At 38.2% G+C, this 18,147-nt stretch overlaps 1 pseudogene across 1 annotated transcript in view; it reads right to left on the reverse strand.

Moving 5' to 3' along the window:
• The window catches only part of LOC307176392 (UDP-GalNAc:beta-1,3-N-acetylgalactosaminyltransferase 1-like), an 86,397-nt pseudogene extending 68,892 nt beyond the window's left edge, over nt 1-17,505 (reverse strand). The window contains exons 1-2 of the transcript in view: nt 17,497-17,505; nt 14,996-16,119 (exon numbers count right to left, since the gene is read on the reverse strand). The product of the transcript in view is annotated as a UDP-GalNAc:beta-1,3-N-acetylgalactosaminyltransferase 1-like (transcript). The remainder of the gene's footprint in view (nt 1-14,995; nt 16,120-17,496) is intronic.
• Nucleotides 17,506-18,147: the final 642 nt, after the last annotated feature.

Raw genomic sequence — 18,147 nt, forward strand, 5'->3', positions numbered from 1 at the left:
AATAACTTGTGATGGTAATCAGCCTATATATTTCAGGGCGTTCTTGGTGAGAGGGAGGGAGAATCGGGGTATAGCCGAGGTGGAGGTTGTGAGGCGATGAGCCTGTGATGCAAGTGCGCCTGGGGGCGGCCAGAGAGGGCAGGAGAAGCCAGGGCCCCAGACCCACCAGCAACCCAGGGCCAAGTCTCTGTCAATCTCTGCTATCTCTTTGTCCCTCTGGAAGGTCAGGGAGAAAAGTTATAAACGTTTCCATGCCCAACTTCAACATCTCCCCCAAAATGTTAAAGCAAGTCTACCTTCAGGACATTTGAATGATTTCAATCCCTCCTGCCTTGCCTCCAATTTCCCCAACCTCTGTCAATAACTGACGTTCCTTTAGACACTGAGAGCTGAAATGACCTAAAATGCAAATGCTTGGATGAGGTAATGTTTAATCAGTGAAATAAAAAATAGAACCAATCCATCAAAAGGCAAAGCCTGACTTGTGATCTTTTCCTGTTTTGACGGAGGAGTCTGTAAACAGTAGGAGGATACTGGTTACCTCACGTACTGGGGAGAAGAAATCAGTTTTAAAAGAGAGAGAGCTGAAGACACAGAAAGAACATTTCAACGACAGCCAACACAGCAGGGGTGTGGACGGAGGCTTAGTATCGAGTGTATTTTAATCTGCAGCTAGGAAAATGGAGTTTTATCCTCAAATGATTTAGGGAGATTTTTGTGGGGATGTTTTGGAGATGTTATGGGGATTTTTATTGTTTGCTGCTTCTGTCGTTTTTAACATCACTTGCTTCCTATAAAGAGAAATTTTTCCTTCAGGGGATTCTATCCCTGTAACTACATTGACTTAATTCTGAAGCGCCAATGCAATTAAAAGACGGTTCTAATTAATAGGCAATAGAATGGTTGTATGTGAAAGATTTAAGCAGTTTATGCTTGGTGCACTAAACGAATCTGAACAAAGTCGCAAAAGGCATCGGAGCTCCATTAGAATTTATCAGTTGAGATGCTTGGAATATTTTTCACACTGGGTAGCCACACTGCTCCCTGCATTTGAGATCGCACTGAGAGGAAAAATAAGGTCGACAAATTTTTCTGTACCGGTGGCAGTAAAACGGCTTCTCATTTCAGCTGAGAAGTGCTAACCACCAGAGCAAAAGTACCTTTACTGCAGGAATGCTGCTTCTGACCCGCCAAAGAGAAACCTGATAGCATCACTGTGTGTGCTTTTCTAACAGGCAGCTGGACTGAGTGGGTCAGGCTCTGGGCTCTGGGGTCAGACTGCCTGCTTTCCAATCTGGCGCTGGCCACTAACGAGATGTAGAAGCCTGGGTGGGTAACTTGCTCTCTCTGCTTCAATGTCCTCATATAGAGGAGAATAGGATAAGAACAACCTTTCTTCTTAGGGCAGTTGTGAATTACGTAAGTTAATTGACATAAAGCACCCGCGATGATGTCTTACAGTGCCGTGAGCACTTGATGAATTTTGCATTATTATTATCTAAGTCTGTCGTCACAAATCTGTGATGGTCTTGTAAAGGAGCTGCATGACTAAGCATGTTCCATATTTCATAGGATTATATTTTGTCCTGTGGATCTTATAATGCGTGGTCAGGTATGAAGGGAAAGAGGTTCTAAACTCTTATCTCCTAAATAAATAAAGTTCCCCAATGGAATGCTGTACAAAGCATTACAATTCCACTTTCTCTTCTGTTAATGCCCATGATTTCTGAGCACTTGAAAAAAAGATGATCCCTGGTTACCCACAGAGGCTAAACACAGTAAATCTTAGATACTGTGTCATTATCACTTATTTACTTTTAAAAATAACGTCCTTGATATTCTTACTCCTGCGTGCAGTCTGTAGTTAAAATAGCAAGAAAAAGTATTATTCAGAAATGGAAGCATTTAATCCCCTACCTACCAGAGGCCATCTTAAAAAGGTAAACATGGTACAGAGAATTTTGGTCTTTACATAAGTCTAAGATGAGAGGGTATAAAGTAAGGAGGTAAGAGGGCACCAACGGTAATTTTGCCAGTCTTGGGGCTGCCCAGCTTCTGAACTCTCTGCCTGTGTTTCGAGAAGTCTCCCCTCATCTGGTGCAGTTGTACCATTTTCGCAGCCATTGTCCTGACATGAGTCCTAGGCATTACCAAGAGCCTGAATAGCGGCTCTGCTATCCGGGCAGTGGCTGCTGTCATTCCAGGGGCAGCTCCAGGCTCCAAGTTCTGTGGGGCAGGAAGTAAAGCTCGGGGGTACAGTCCCCAGGGGCAGTGGCCTCTCCACCGGAAGCCAATCGAAATGTCACCTTGGGCTCCATTCCTGGCTGCTTAAGCTCTGAGCCTAGTCCTCTGGCCCTGGTAGAGATTTTGTAAGATTTGTAAATTTCTTTCCACTATACATCAGCCACTGTAAGTTTCTGTTGCTTACAGCTAGGAACTCTGGTGGACTGATAAACTGGCCAGTGGGGTTTTTCTGAGCCAAACAGTCTCGTAAATATTGATAAGTATGAACTGAAGTGAAATAACCTCAGCAGCTTTCCCTGGACTCTTCTTGATCAGGGCACACTGGAAACTGCACTACTTTCTGAGTGCCAGGTATCGGGAAAGACATCGTCAGACTGGAACTTGATCCCAGCGCAAAGCTAGGATAACAGTGTGGGAAAACCTATCCGTTAAGGAAGGTTCTGAGGCTATTCCTCCAGATCTCTGCTTCCAGGCTGGAATAACATAGACCAACGGCAAGCTCCCTTTCCTTCAGTAATCCAACAGGATCCTTACGAAAGGGCTACCTTTCCTAGAGTAACTGTCCTCAGGGCCTTCAGCATGGGGTAGCAGGTGAGATTAGGTTACATCTGAGATCCCTTCCCAATACAAGATGCTATTCAAGCTTGGGTGACCTAAGGTGAAAAAATATTGTCTGACGTCCACTAGCAATAACTTTTCATCTTCAGTACCACCATCTAATGTGAAGGAGAGAGAATATTTGACATCACAGGTAAAATATCATGTGTATTCACCAATTTTTCTTACCTAAGGTTTCAAAATGGACTACATTCAACACCTAGTAGGAACTCAAACAATACTGCTCTGAATTGGACTGAATTATGTCCCTGTGTCCATCCATCCAGAACACTTTTTCCAATTTTTCAGCTTATCATCCTTACTGGTTCCCTGACTCTGTGCTCACCTTCTCCCTGACCCTAAATTCATAGGCACTGCTGTAATCACTGTGTCTTCTTGGTCTCTCCCCTACAGACAAGCGCATCTCAGCTTCAGCCTGACCCTGATCACCAGCTTTCTTTACCAACTTTTTTTTCTTCCTTTTTGTCCATCTAGTCCAAAAACCCACTAGTCTCCCTCTGCCCAAGTTCCATTCTCAGAGTAGAGGCTCAGAAAATATTTGTTGAATAAAAGAATAATTCACTATCTCGTAATGACTTTTTTTTAACACACATTGGCTTAAAAAAAAGTTTATCATTTTCTGATATTTCCTGATGTTAATGAGCACATATTTTAAACTCTTCTTGAAAAGAAAAAAAAAAACTGATTTAAGATCTTTCAAACATCACTTACATTTGTACTTATTTTTATTTGGGGTCAAAGAACATACCTAGAAATAAGACTTAAAAGGCTATCTGTGGTAAACGTTCTATAAACTTTGAAAATGATGGCTCATTTTCAACGCTATCGTTCATAGCTTATCATATTCCTAAAATTATGTAATATAACAGTGTGAATTAGCATTGCTCTAAGCAAAGCTTGCAAATAAATGCCTCTTTTCATAACACTAAATAAATGTAGAAGACTCTGCCCTCTTTATTTAACAAACCAGGGCCACTTTGACCTTACATGAAAAGGTACTGGTATTACGTGATTAAGTAGGGACTTTTCCAATTTGCACTTGAACACTGGAAGTACTAGTTAAGTGAGGTATAAGTCTCTCATTTTAAACATTCCATCACAAAATTTAGGTAAAGCTGCCTCAATTTTCCTCACAACTGCCCAGCAAGTAGCCTTTAAAAATTTTAGCCACTAAAAAAAGCATTTCTATTAATTTTTATCTTTCTTCCTTCAAATATTAATGAATAGATCCAGTGATAATTAGCAATTTTCCCTAATTACAGAAAATTGGCATTTCACAAATAGCAAACTCTGATATCTAGTATTGTGCCAGTTTTCCTATTAATTTGGAAATTCAGCAATTATCACCAGAACTATGTAGGTTAAAGTGTGTCGGATTCTGGATAAACAACTTAAAATACCCAGCAATACAAGGTTCAGTGTCAAGGAAAGTTCAATATCGACATTTAAAGACAAAAAAAATATTAGTGACCACCCCTGCTATTACAGTTCTGTGGGAAGGCTTTCCAAGTTTGTTTTCTTTCAGCCCAGCCCCTCAGATGACATCAGTGGCAGAACCTGGACAGCTTGCCTCATTGTCATTTGGAAGAAAACTGCAACAAAAATGTAAATTCTCAAATTGGAAAGCAGCATATACAAAAGTGCTGTATCAGGTCTCCAAGGGACATTGTTATTAATTTTCTTTTCCGGAAACAGAAATTCTCCAAGACCTTCGTTGGGTGAGAAATAACTGACACACTCATGCACTTAATTCCTAACATGTAAATATGTTTACGGAATGCAAACCAATCTTTATACGAACTGTGTTCTTGAGGTTCACCTTGCTGTTAAGAAGTCAGGTGTTGCGGAAGTGCAGTATATCTCAGTTCACTTTGGAATAGCTTGTTTCATGCCGGCCTCTCACAAGCCCCTAATTAACTCTGGTTAACACTAGGAGTCAGCAGATAGACTCTTACTTTTTCATCTTAATGTGTGTCAGGATTACTCTCAGCACAGTGTCACTTAGTTTTATCTAGAACAGATCCTCGTAAGTTCAACAGCTGAAGGCAAATGCTTGACTAGGCTTCCCAGCTTTCAGCAGTCTTTCCTGAACTCAGCAATTCTGAGACCAAAATTTAGGCTGCATTTGCATGTCATAAAAATAACTGGTTTTTCTGAAATGTAGAAAATTCAGTCAACTGAATCAATCCTCAGGAAGCCAAATCATTTTGACAGATTTTTTTTCATTAAATTGATAGTGTTATGTGTGTTACTCAACCTCCTCAAAAAGGGAAAACAAGGTCAGGCAACAAGGGTGGTCAGATTTCTGTTAACGTGATAAATAAAACTACAGTTTCCAAAAATGCCATTCAGAAATTAAGAACGTATTAAAAATCAAACTATGTTGAAAAACATCGCAATTGATTTTCCACCTTCAGGGAGGGAAGACAAGAGAGGAAATGGACTAAAATTCCAATAAAAAAGATTTAACACACATTACTATATATAAGATAGATGACCAACAAGGACCTATGTATAGCACAGGGAACTCTACTCAATATCCCGTGATAACCTATATGAGAAAAGAATCTAAAAAAGAATGAATATATGTGTATGTGTAACTGAATCACTTTGCTGTGATTGAAACTAACACAACACTGTAAATCAACTATACTCTAATAAAGTTAAAATATAGAAAAAAGAGATTTAAGTCGAACCAAAACAAAATCTTCCAGTCTTTGGGGGTTAGGAAATGATGAAATGTATTAGAGAGGGTGAGATAATAGGAGACGTTCTTTCCTGTGATACAGTTTCCAGTCCACCAGAATTTCGACATGAGGGAGATTATTTCCTGTATCACACCCTATGAAGAAAAGAAAATCACAGTGGTTCTGCGTTTTCCCTCAGGCCAAGTCCAAACCTTGACACACCGTAACCAATTCACCCCTGCCTCCTGCAGTTCCTCGTGCCCCCTCCACTTCCTCGTGCCCCCTCCACTTCCTCGTGCCCCCTCCACTCTTGCTCCCTACTCCACCGCCCCCAGACATCATAGCTATCCCTATTCATTGCACCTTTGGTCAAGACAGCCCTCTCCCCTTTACTCTACTTAGGCAAATCCTGCCATGCTTTCAATCTGTCAGCTCAAATTATGCAGAATATATCAAGCAATGCTTCCTTCAGTGGGACAGTCCAGTTGAACATATTTCCTCTATTTATCTGAGTCCTACCTGAATCCATTTAAATCCCACCTCTTCCTTGAAACTTGTCCTAAAAACTGCAGGTAATGATGGCCTCTCCTCACTGTGAGTCTTGTAATACCACAGGCATTGTACTAGATACTTACTTTGGCACATGAATTTTGTGTTAGAACTTTGTTGGTTCACTAACTAGTTCCATTTTCTAATTATTTTTAGGACATGAGACATGTGTCCCTAATCAGATGACAGCGTCCTTCCTTGAGAGCAGGAACAAATCTCACCTTTCTTGTGTCATCCACAAAGTCTAACAAGTACTTGACAGAAGAGGTTAATGGTTTAGAGAAAGGCTCTGGGGTTGGACCAGAGGTCATTCTAGTCCTTTGTCACTGACCAACCAGATTATGTTGTACAAATTGCTAAGTTCTTACTAAGTAAGTAGCATTTGTAAAAGCGGTAATAATTTCCACCTCATTTATTTGTTAAGAGGATTAGATAAAATAATCTATAGAAATTCCTAAATGCTGTGGAATATGGGGTATAATAGGAAGCTGGATCATAGTCTATGTCTTATATTATAACTTACATTTGTACTATAAATATTTTTGGCCTTATCTGAAAGCAGAGGACTCACTCCAAAGCCTATTTTACTTCTAAAATAAAATACTAGAAACTCTGTTTTATTCTTTAAAATAAACACTTGACTCTGGTCTTTCCCTGTGAACCGCCTTCCTCCTCCTTCAACCTCTGTTTTTCCTTCACCTATAGGGTGTCAAATCACCATGGTTTTTCTGGAGTAATGAGGAGTGTCAACACCATTGACCAGCTTGATCTAACTATACTCAACAAGTAGAGAATTCGTATTTTCTCAAGAAAACCTGACACATTTACAAAACTTGATTATCACTAAGATTATAAAGCAATATTCAAAAATTTCAAAGGTTAATACTCCAATCACATATTCTGATCACAATTCTAAAAAATCAATAAAACGAAATTTTAAAGCACCATACATTTGGAAATTTTTATAAAACACTATTAAATAACCCATGATCAAAGAAGAAATAAAAATGGAAATATAAATGAAATTATAATAATTAAACTATAATTTTATAACTGAAAGATAACTTTGGATATAATAAGTTTATCAAAAGTTGTGCCATATAGTAAAAACAGTATCTACAGGAAAATTTAGTTTTAAAATTTTTACATTAGAAAAAAGCTAAAAACGAATGTTTCCAATTAAAAAATTTTTAAGTATAATGAAAGATAAATTAAAAAGAAAAAAAGATAAAGTTAAAAATATTGGGTTTCCCTGGTGGCGCAGTGGTTAAGAATCCGCCTGCCAAGGCAGGAGACACGGGTTCAAGCCCTGGTCTAGGAAGATTGCACATGCTGCAGAGCAACTAAGCCCGTGTTTCACAACTACTGAGCCTGCACTCTAGAACCCGCGAGCCACAACTACTGAGCCTGTGTGCCGCAACAACTGAAGCCCGCGCACCTAGAGACCATGCTCCACAGCAAGAGAAGCCACCGCAATAAGAAGCCCACGCACCGCAACAAAGAATAGCCCCCGCTCACCACAACTAGAGAAAGCCTGCATGCAGCAATGAAGACCCAACGCAGCCAAAAATAAAAATAAACAAAATAAGTAAATTATAAAAAAAAGAATCAATAGGCTAATTGTTAACACCGACAACCAATGTTTAATAAACAAGTAATAAAAGTATTAATCAGTGAATATAAAAATAAAAAGATTCAATACAGAAGGTCAACCAAAACAATTTTTTTAAAGGCTAATAAAGTAAAAAATCTTTACTATGCTGTCTAAGGGAAAAAAAAGAAAAAATACTAATAAACCAAATTAGGGATAAAAGGGTATAGATACAACAGGAATTACAAAGATACTAATACGTAAGAGAAAATTCTGAGTTTTTTTGCCAGTAAATTTGAAGCTTTTTATGAAATGAACAAAATCCTAGTGAGATATAATGTATAACTGATTTAGGAAGAATGAGAAAGGTTGAAAAGTCCTATAGCTATTAAAGAAGTTGAAATAGATGTTTTCACAGGTTAATTCCACCAAAGTTTAAAGGTGAATATCTCTTATGTTATGCTTGCTCTCCCAGAAGATAAAAAAGGGGGGATGCCTTCCAGTCCATTAATGAGGTTAAGTGTAACCTTAATATCAGTATGAGAAATGCAAATTACCTGCCAGATGCACTCACCATCCTGATAGTTTATGTGAGTTAAATCTTTATCTTGCATCATGTGGCATCATAGGACAGTATGCTATTTAAAAATCAACAAGTAAAAGTATAACAATACTATTTAAAATTATGGGCATATAACCGATGAAGCTAACAACAGACACAAAAAATTATCACCTCTGGGGAGTAAGAACAGAGTTGGTGGGTGGGAGAACTTCTTCAGAAGCACTTTTGAACTGTTTGACCTATAATCAAATGATAAATTAAAATGTGTGTTTTATCAGAAACAGAAGAAGAGGATATATGGATAAGAAGTAAAGATAGCAATTGGAATATAACATATTTCCAGGAACAGGAACAGGTTAACGAGTGTCTGAAAGTTTAGATCTTATTTTCTTCTTCCATTACCAGGCTGCCTTCTTCACGATTGGCTGGGACAGTGTTGCCATGGAACCAGGGCTTGTATAGTCACAGCATCATGTTTGTCATTGTTCAGACGTATCGCTTTTTTTCAAAATAGGTATCAAGGCTTTGCCATAAATTAAGTTACCTCCTTTCCCTGTTTTGTTTTGTGGTTCTTGAATCACTAGAATTATTTGGATTAATGCACGTTTCCTCATTTGCTTCTATAATAAAAAATATAAATATAAATGAACTGATATGTGTAAAGTACCTAAAACATGGTAGACATCTAATAAATATAAATTTTCTTTTCTCTGCTTGGGTTTCTGGACCCACTCATTACTTCTCATTGGAAGATTTAAGGGGGGAGAGAGGATCAAATCGTATTTTGTAGACTTCAATTAAGCACTGCCATTTTCTTAAAACTGATGTCCTCTTATTACTAGAGCACATAACTGCTATTTGTTATTCCAGCACTTTCATGAATACATAAGCACTCCTTTCCATTTGTATATCCTTAAAGAACTAGTAAGTTGGCATTATTTTAAGATAAGATTCTCGAAAGCACATTCAATAGTTTTTGTGGAGCATTTAAGTGGATACAAAGATTGAGGAGTACCCAAATAGTTACCGTCTACCAAGGATCAAAGTTACATCATCATATTAGGACAACTTGAGAAAATAAGGGATGGGAAAACAGAGTTCTTGAATAATTTTGTTTGTTTGCCCTCATTGCATGCAGTGAAAAACAAATCCTCTTGTGATTCAAACATTAATAAAACATTCTAGATAGCTCTCAATGTCTTCAGTACGTATATTGCTGAAAATATGAAGTTTTTGTAGCTATTTTCTTAGCTACATAGACGTCTTATTCTTAGCAATGACAGCTAACAACACTTTCTCTTTTGCAGGGGATAAGTTAAATCCAAAAGGGTCCTGGGACACAAACGATCCCTGCAAATATTTCCTGATGTCAGAAAGACACTTCTCTTGCCCATTTATCCTTGTAGTAGCAAAGTGATATTAAGTTCCTTAGTTTGACTGGAAAAGAAAATCACCAAAGTAGGGCTCAGTCAAGGGAAAAAAATCATTGTATGTTCAAATATAATACTGCGGTTCAAAACGAAACAGCAAATGTTGGAGCCAGTACTCTTCAGGTCAGATGAATAAGAGCTGCAGATGAAGAGTGATACTCTCCTTTCTTGCTAAGATTTTGCTATTGCAGAAGATTTGGAGGTGGGATATTAAATTATTTGCTCTACTTTGTGACCACTGCATAGTATTCTAGAGCCTCCTATGTGAAGAAAGCTCATGAAAATAAAATACAGAGAAAGAGGCGGAAATGTTGAAGCCCTTCATTGAGGTTCTTTAGACCAGTGACCACAGAAGAGATCCCACAGTACCTAGAGTTCAGTGCTGCCTTAAGGTTCAATGAATAAAGACGTAAAGACAAAAATCCTTATGCCTTCCATCACTGAAGTATTAGCTAATAAGTGAACAAAGACATCAGGATACTTGGCTGAATTTCCCTCATTTCTTCAGGATTTCTGGAATCATACAGATGTTGAAATAACCCCTTTGAATAAAATGTATTCTACTCTATGGTAAATGAACTTCTGCTTCAGAAGTTCACTTGAAAGAAATTTGATGAAAGGCTTGATGTCTTGGTCATCTGCAGTTTTCCTCAGTTTATGCACACTGGGCTCTGGATAGGAAAGAAGGACTTTCACAGAGCATGAATCGAGCATCTATACCGTTTTTCACACCCACCTCAAATCTGAACCCTTTGAAAAATAGGGGTGTAAACTAACTTTGTGAAAAAACTGGTCTCAGTAGTCCATAACCTAAAACACATTGTACTACAGGGGTTTAATCTAACTTTGTGAAAAAACTGGTCTTGGTAGTCCATAACCTAAAACACATTGTACTACAGGGAAATAATATCCTGAGGATTTTTTTTTAAAGGAAACACACTTCCCAGAAGCATTAGCATTATGTTTGGTTTCCATCCACGTCAGGTGTCACACTTTATAACGTGGATACCTCTGTTTACACAGATCTATTTCAATAAAGTTGTTAAAATTCAGATTGTGAACCCCACTGGTTACTAGCTTATGGAGTTTTTATATTTATGTATTCCTCTACAAAAAAAGCTTTATTTGTGGATGGAGTGAGTACTGCCTATTTGTAAAGTCCCAAATGGGTCTTCTTGTGCCAAAGCCTATTATCCTACCATTATAATTCCATGTTTTTGAGTCCTGAAAACTTTTTGTATTCAGAAGTTCCCTATTATACTTGTATGCACAGCTCTTCAAGCTTATGTTTCTAAAATTGCAGTAGATCTACCACCTGGCACATGCAGAATTGTGTCAAGGGAATGAGAAACTATATAATAAATATGACATCTCCTCCTGGAAAATAAATTTCACTTGAAAATTTTGATGCAGAAAGTGAAGTGATTTAAATGAAAATTTAAACACATTTTCTTTTTAAATATATATATATATATATATTTATATTGTTGAGGAGAATGCTAAGTGTGTGTAAATTGTTAGGCTGAAACCCAAAACTTCAAATAATTTCAAGGATATGGAGTTCGTGCTAGTGATTTTCATTTGTTTGTTTCAAATGGCACAAAGTACCCAGGTGGCTTAAACACACACACACAAAATATTTGCTTAGATAAATGAAAAGTCCAGGAACGGGACTGGCTTTAGATACAGCTTGTCCAGAGACTCAAAAGATGTCTCCTAGACTTTGTTTTTCTTCATCCTCTCTCAGAATCTTCCCTCCTCCGTACTGACTGTATTCTTATAACCAAAAGATGAGTGCCAAAGCTTCATATTTTATATCTTCTCTGTCTTTAATCTCAGGGGGAAAAAAGCAAGAGTCTCTTTCCTAGAAATCTCAGGAGAAAAGAAACCTTGAATCTCACTGACTCCGGTTGGGTCACTGAATGAATCATGGTGGCCAGCTATAGAATTAGCCAAATGTCACACCCACCCTGGAACTTCAACAGAAGTCTGTAAATTGAGAGTGGAAGAATCCTCTCCCCACTAGGTAAATTGTGGGATGTTTCCCAGAATAAAAGTGAATCATGCCAGGTGGCATGTTTTACACACACACACACACACACACACACACACACACATTGCTGTCACCCTACCTCACCTCATACACACACACAACACCTTCCCAGGTTTAGTTCCATATCTTAAGGGTATGCTGGTGGAAAAGAATCTGAGACACACTGCTTTAACTTATCCACCAGCACTTTAGCAGGGATTAACAGCTGGTGGAATCCAGCAACGCTCACTGGCGATGGGATAGAAGTACCCAGCTCAGAGGCTTCCGATGCACTGACAGCAGATGCACCAAAGATCCTTAGCTCCTGAGTTCCTTTAGTGCTTTTCTCACCTAATGACTTGCTGATGGGAGATAAACCTAGCTGACTTAGCGTAGGCAGAGCTGGAGGAGTGTTTGCAGGACAAGGCCTTTTTGAATTCATCTTCAAGGTTGGCCAAGATAGTTGCCAACAGTATAATGAACCATAATAATGACACTGCAGAGAGCTGTAAAGTGCAGGATGATCAATGCTGAGCTCGCAAAGTACCTGATCCTCTAGGCAAACCACACAACTGGGAAATTCCTTGTTAATGGATGAACTTTGTTTCTCTCCAAATTTCAACAGCAAGGGGTTTTGTTTCACGTGCTATAGCGCTGCACTATATTTTCCCATACTCCTTTTTCCCCAAAAGCAGATCTCTTGCTCTGCCTCAAGAGATTACGTTGAGTTTATTATGAAATTTATTTTCATGTAACTACTTGTTAAATATACATGAGGTAGTGGATTTTGCTAGAGAGAATCCAGATTTTGTTTAAGGTGGAAGTGTGCCCAGAAAAATAAACCCTCCATATTCCAACCTTGATCACAGATAAGGGTGACCTTGGGACATATTTCTGACCATCGAGATATAAGCAGAAAGCTTCTGTGGATTTCCTTCCCACTTCAGTGACTTCCTGACACACAGACATGAAGGTTGAGCTGAAGTAGCCATTCTGTGACCATGTGGTGACACACACGAGGGTAAAACCGTGTGTCAAGGAAAGTACAAAGGAGGAAAGAGCCTGGAACAATGACAGAATGTGCTGTACCATCCTGGGTCTAGGCTTAGTTGTTAGATGAAAACCATAACGTATGTTGTATGAAGCCGCTATAATTGACTTTCCTTCTGTTGCAGGCAGCCAAACATGTTCTTCATCAGTAAAGCCTGCTTTTCAAAATTCTGCAAAATCTATTGATTTCTCACAACCATGGCAGAAAATTAGCCCAAAATAATTCATTCCACTGGAAGTTCAGCCAGTATAATTTCTCCCCATTTTCTTTTTTTCATTTGATTGATTTTATTGTAACTGGATCAGGTCTGAGATGAGGGAGATGGAAATAGCCTTGTTATAAAGAATCAAACATTATAATGGTTCTAACTGAAATTAAGCTTTTCTTATAGGAGAATTATAAATATATGAGCATTACAAGAGCTGACTATACACTTTCACGTTCATATTTTCTGCCAACAGATTTGATCTTTCACCATCATGTAATCCAGATAAAAGGAATCCCTTGTCCCATATCAGGCATAATGGGAAATCGCACAATCCCGAGAATATGGGGGCAAGGGGTGCCCCTCTTTGACCAAGTAGCAGGTCAAAGGTGACCTACATCATCTCTCCTATGAAAAAATGTGCTTCACCATGACATGGAAATCAGACTTGATTTTAGACCACATAGTAGGGCTTTCCTCTTGATGTGAAACTAATAACAATAGCAGCTGTGTTTTTTTGTTTTCTTTTTATTCTCAAACTGATTGTTAACGAGAAAAAACGCAGAGCAGTTAACAATGCAGCTCGAATATTTAGTCTTCTCTTTCCAACTCAAGCACTGAAATATGACACTCCTTTCATAATATTCTGGCCACCACATTCTCTCTTTTCTTTTTGGCTTCAGAGTCCTTTCCAAAAGGAAACATGCTGCCTGGCATTCTATACTACTCCTAATTTCCAGGTGGAAAAATGAGACAGATGAAGTGACATCTAAAAACACCGGGGATGATATTTTTAAAAACAAGACAGTAATTCAGATCTTCTTGCTTTAATTCTTCTCTGTGTTACCATGACAAAATATTTATCAAAGTTCAAGAGATTACTGATATGCAATAATGGCCAATGACTACACATTAATGGAGCTATTCATAATAAACTCATTAGTGAAGTAACTGGAAAAGAAGTTTAAATATAAAGAGTGATTTTCACTATTCTGTTTATACAGTATTGAAACAACCATAACTTCAAACACCCATAAAAGTGCAAAAATCTAAGTAACATTAAACAATAATTGATAACTCTGAAATACTGCAGCATCCTGACGTATCTTCCAAATGACCAAAAACAGATGAAATTTTATTCAGTATAACTTCAGTTTTTTTACACAGAACTATGTATTTTAAAAACTGTAATCCATGTGAGATATACACAAAACCCTGAACTGACTAGATTGTTCAATGAATAATACTTCACACTGCTTTGTTGTTATGGACAAATGAGCTTATAATTCAATGAAACCCATTTAAGAAATTCTAATCTATAGAATGACATGTTCAAATTGTTTGTTTAATTAACAAAAACCTCCTATTCCTTTGTCAGACGTTTAATTCCTCTAAATATCATCTTTAAAAGGCCTGATTTGATTGTTGTCAAAATAAACCACAGGTCAAGTGCAACCCTCCAGTATCCAGCCTATGGGCTCTTCATGAGTTTTGGTTCCGTGTAAGCCACACAATGACCTTCCCATGAGTTTTTCCATTGGAGATTTCACAGTCTAATTTTAACGGTCTCCACAAAGTATCCCTCCCTTCTCTAGGCTTTGGGTAGAATGTCAAATTAATAATGGCACGTGGGTGCTTGCTTCAGCACATATACTAAATTGGAACGATACAGAGAAGATTAGCATGGCCCCTGTGCAGGGATGACACACAAATTCATGAAGCGTTCCATATTTTTAAGCTGGGACGAAGTGAGAGAGTGGCATGGACATATATACACTACCATATGTAAAACAGATAGCTAGTGGGAAGCAGCCTCATAGCACAGGGAGATCAGCTCAGTGCTTTGTGTCCACCTAGAGGGGTGGGATAGGTAGAGTGGGAGGGAGACGCAAGAGGGAGGAGATACGGGGATATGTGTATACGTATAGCTGATTCACTTTGTTATACAGCAGAAACTAACACACCATTGTAAAGCAATTATACTCCAATAAAGATGCTAAAAAAATAAACAACAAAATAAATAAACACTGATATAAGGGGAAAAAATGGCAGGTGGTGTTCCTTAGCATAGCTTGCCAAAATGTGATAATTTCCTTGGAAGAAAAGCCATGGGCTGCAATCATGCATCTGAGTTGACAGACATTCAGATGGATCCTATATAAAAAGAAAAGGTTGGTGTCTTCTGGAATATGAATGTCCACTTTTAATAAATTCAAACAGATCCCAACATAAACATCTTCAAACTTGATGGGTTTTACGTGACTCATCATTTCATAGATTCTTGGCACCAAATTTCTGGATATTATATAACCCAACCCACCGCAGTAGGGAGGAAACACCTTGAAGGGATACCCCTGGTATGAAATATGGGGGTTTTGGTAAAATCCTCTATAGGAATAATTATCAATTAGAGGATAACTTGTGAAAAACTCCTCTGAGTGGTTTAAATTTAAAAGATACTTCACTAAGTTGCCAGTATTGATGAAAACACCAGTGTCTGTCTTCGTGATGTACCATGCGTTGGGGCAAAACTCAGTTACCCACCTAAATGCCATAATTGTTTTCAAGGTCACATTATTGTATGTGTCTAAAAAATCTTGTATTATGTTGCCATAAAGGAGGTGTTCATCCTCTAAGGATAATGCTAATACTTTGTCTTCCCTTTCAGCCTACTGGCCTAATAAGAAAAACGTAAGAACCTCATATCTCCACCAAGACTTCTTTTCACCCCGAGTAACTCCAATGGCCCGTCTGGCTTTCACATCTGAGGGGTGTGAGGTCACCGGGATGACAAGACATGCATTTTGATGAGAGCAGCTCCAATGCTCTCGAAGTGTGAAGCGGAAGACTTGTCTGTAAATGGGCTCATAGTCATAGAAGTACATACAGTTCACGCGTTCTAGCACATTGTAGTGGGGAAGTCTGAGGTACCACATCACCGGGAAACTCAGGAGCGACGGCAGCAGGAGGCTCCAGGGATCTCAGTGACATCCACCCGGAAGGGTGGTTCGGAGCGCCGGGGCCATTCACAGAAGCTCAGGAGCACGCGAGCCTCGGGTTCTTGATTTCCTTCTTCTGAGTGAAAGACCTTCAGTTTCATCAACTGAACATTCCATAGCAAGTGGCAGTCAAAACTAATGCTTGAAATTTCTACTGAAAAACAAGACTCTCAGATTGGCCTAAAACTCTGCCATATGCTGCTTACAAGATACATGCCTGTAGAAGTTCAGGTGAGACTAAAGCACTAGTTGAAGTCTTTTGTTTCCCGTGTTCCATATGCTTTAATTAAACGATTTGCCATGAACTCTCCGCGCGCCGCGCGCACCCTGCTCCAACGCGGGCAGAGGGCCGACCCTCCCCTCTCCCCATTTTCCAAGGCCATATTAATACTGACATCTTGGACAAGTCACTTAACACTTCTGAAACTCACTTTCTCCACCTCTAAAGTGGTATTAACGTATCACCTATTCCCTAGGTTTGTTATGAAGATTAACTGAGATAATCTGTAAATATTTCCTGGTAAAATATAAGCACTAAAAAATGGAATCCATTATTATTAATTATTATTTAATTGTATAATCTTGACTGGAAAGAAACATATCAAAAGGCACATAGTAACCCCCTAATATGCATTTATGAATGAATGGTTAACAGTGGTTGTCTATTTGTTGGGAGTAAGAGAGTTGGTGATTCTTTTTTCTCTTCTTCTGCATTTTCTAAATTTTATTGAATAAACATATTTATTATTTTATAAGAACATTTGTTCACCTCTCCGTCCACCCTAAATACCTAATAACCAAAATTATATATATTATATAATATATAATTTGATATAATAAATATATTTAATACATGTTTTAATATAGTTATTTCGTAGTTAATTGATAAAGTATAGATTTATAACATATCTGAGGCTTTATTTAAAAGACTAAGAGTGTTAGAATGAGGGGGAAGATGCAGTGATGCTTCTGTGAATACAAACACATATGCACGTATACATGCACAGACAGTCACAAATTATAACAATAAGCTATTTGAACAAGACACACCTAAACCATGGCATCAAGAGTTTAAAAAATAAATATGTAGTCTATAAATAAAGCAAGCAAGGATAACAATATTATTATCTGACATATAAAAGTCAAGGTGACAAGCATCAAACAGTAAGAATGCTTGCTTGAATTATATTATTAATAATGTGGCCCATTTTTATATGGTAGAATACAGCAAATACGTAATTATGTTGCTGCGTTAGGAATTAAGAATTTCTGTGTACGAAAATAAGGGATCAAAATAAAATGACACAGCAAAAACTTGTAATGTTAAATCTGAATTGGAAATACCATTAAATCATGAACTTTTTCTTTAAAAAGTATGTATTCCCTAGTTCTGTCCACTTAAAATGCCTGAAGGCAATGACACCCCCAGGAGCAATGAGTGCTCCTATATGTAGACTGTGCTCCGTAAATACCAGGGTTCTTTGGATAAGTGGCTGATTACAAGTCTGAAGCATAACATTAGACTTGCCTGAGACATCTTGTTCCAGAACTCAAGGACACTATCACAGACTAATGGGGTTACAACCCGATGACACAGGAATCACATGAAGGAAGAAGGGACACGTGAATGCCAAAGAGCGCAAAGTCTACAAATTATTAAATCTATGGAACAGAAAAGCTATGAGTTAAAAAAGGAAAAGAAGAGAAAAGAAGAATTTATAGTAGTACTTAATAAAGAGAAAGCCAAAATAAACTCAAATCCTGAAGATTATTGCAAATAACCATTACAACAAAGAAATCTAGCTAATGAAAGTGAAAGAGAAGATAGAATTTTAAAAATAATTCGACTTCTGGTTTCCAGTTCCATATGCAAGGAGCCTGGAAGTCACTCCATCATAGCAACAAGCAAAAAGCTGAACAGACTGAAAAATCAACAATTCCTCATGGATTCATAAGAGAGATTGAGGGCACAGGACAAATCCCCAACACTGGAGAGACAGATGGCTGAGTATAGGGAGTCACATATAGTCAAGAGCATAAACTGCCACAGGGACCAGTGCCAGGGTGGGAAAACCTCAACTATAATTTAAAAGTTGCTGGAAGCTCAGTGTGGACAAGTCCGAGAGTTAAAAACTTTGGGCAGACCCTATCACATTGAGATCCCCACGCGTTTTGTAAG

Source organism: Stenella coeruleoalba, assembly GCF_951394435.1.
Source record: "Stenella coeruleoalba genome assembly, chromosome: 17".
Classification (NCBI taxonomy): domain Eukaryota; kingdom Metazoa; phylum Chordata; class Mammalia; order Artiodactyla; family Delphinidae; genus Stenella; species Stenella coeruleoalba.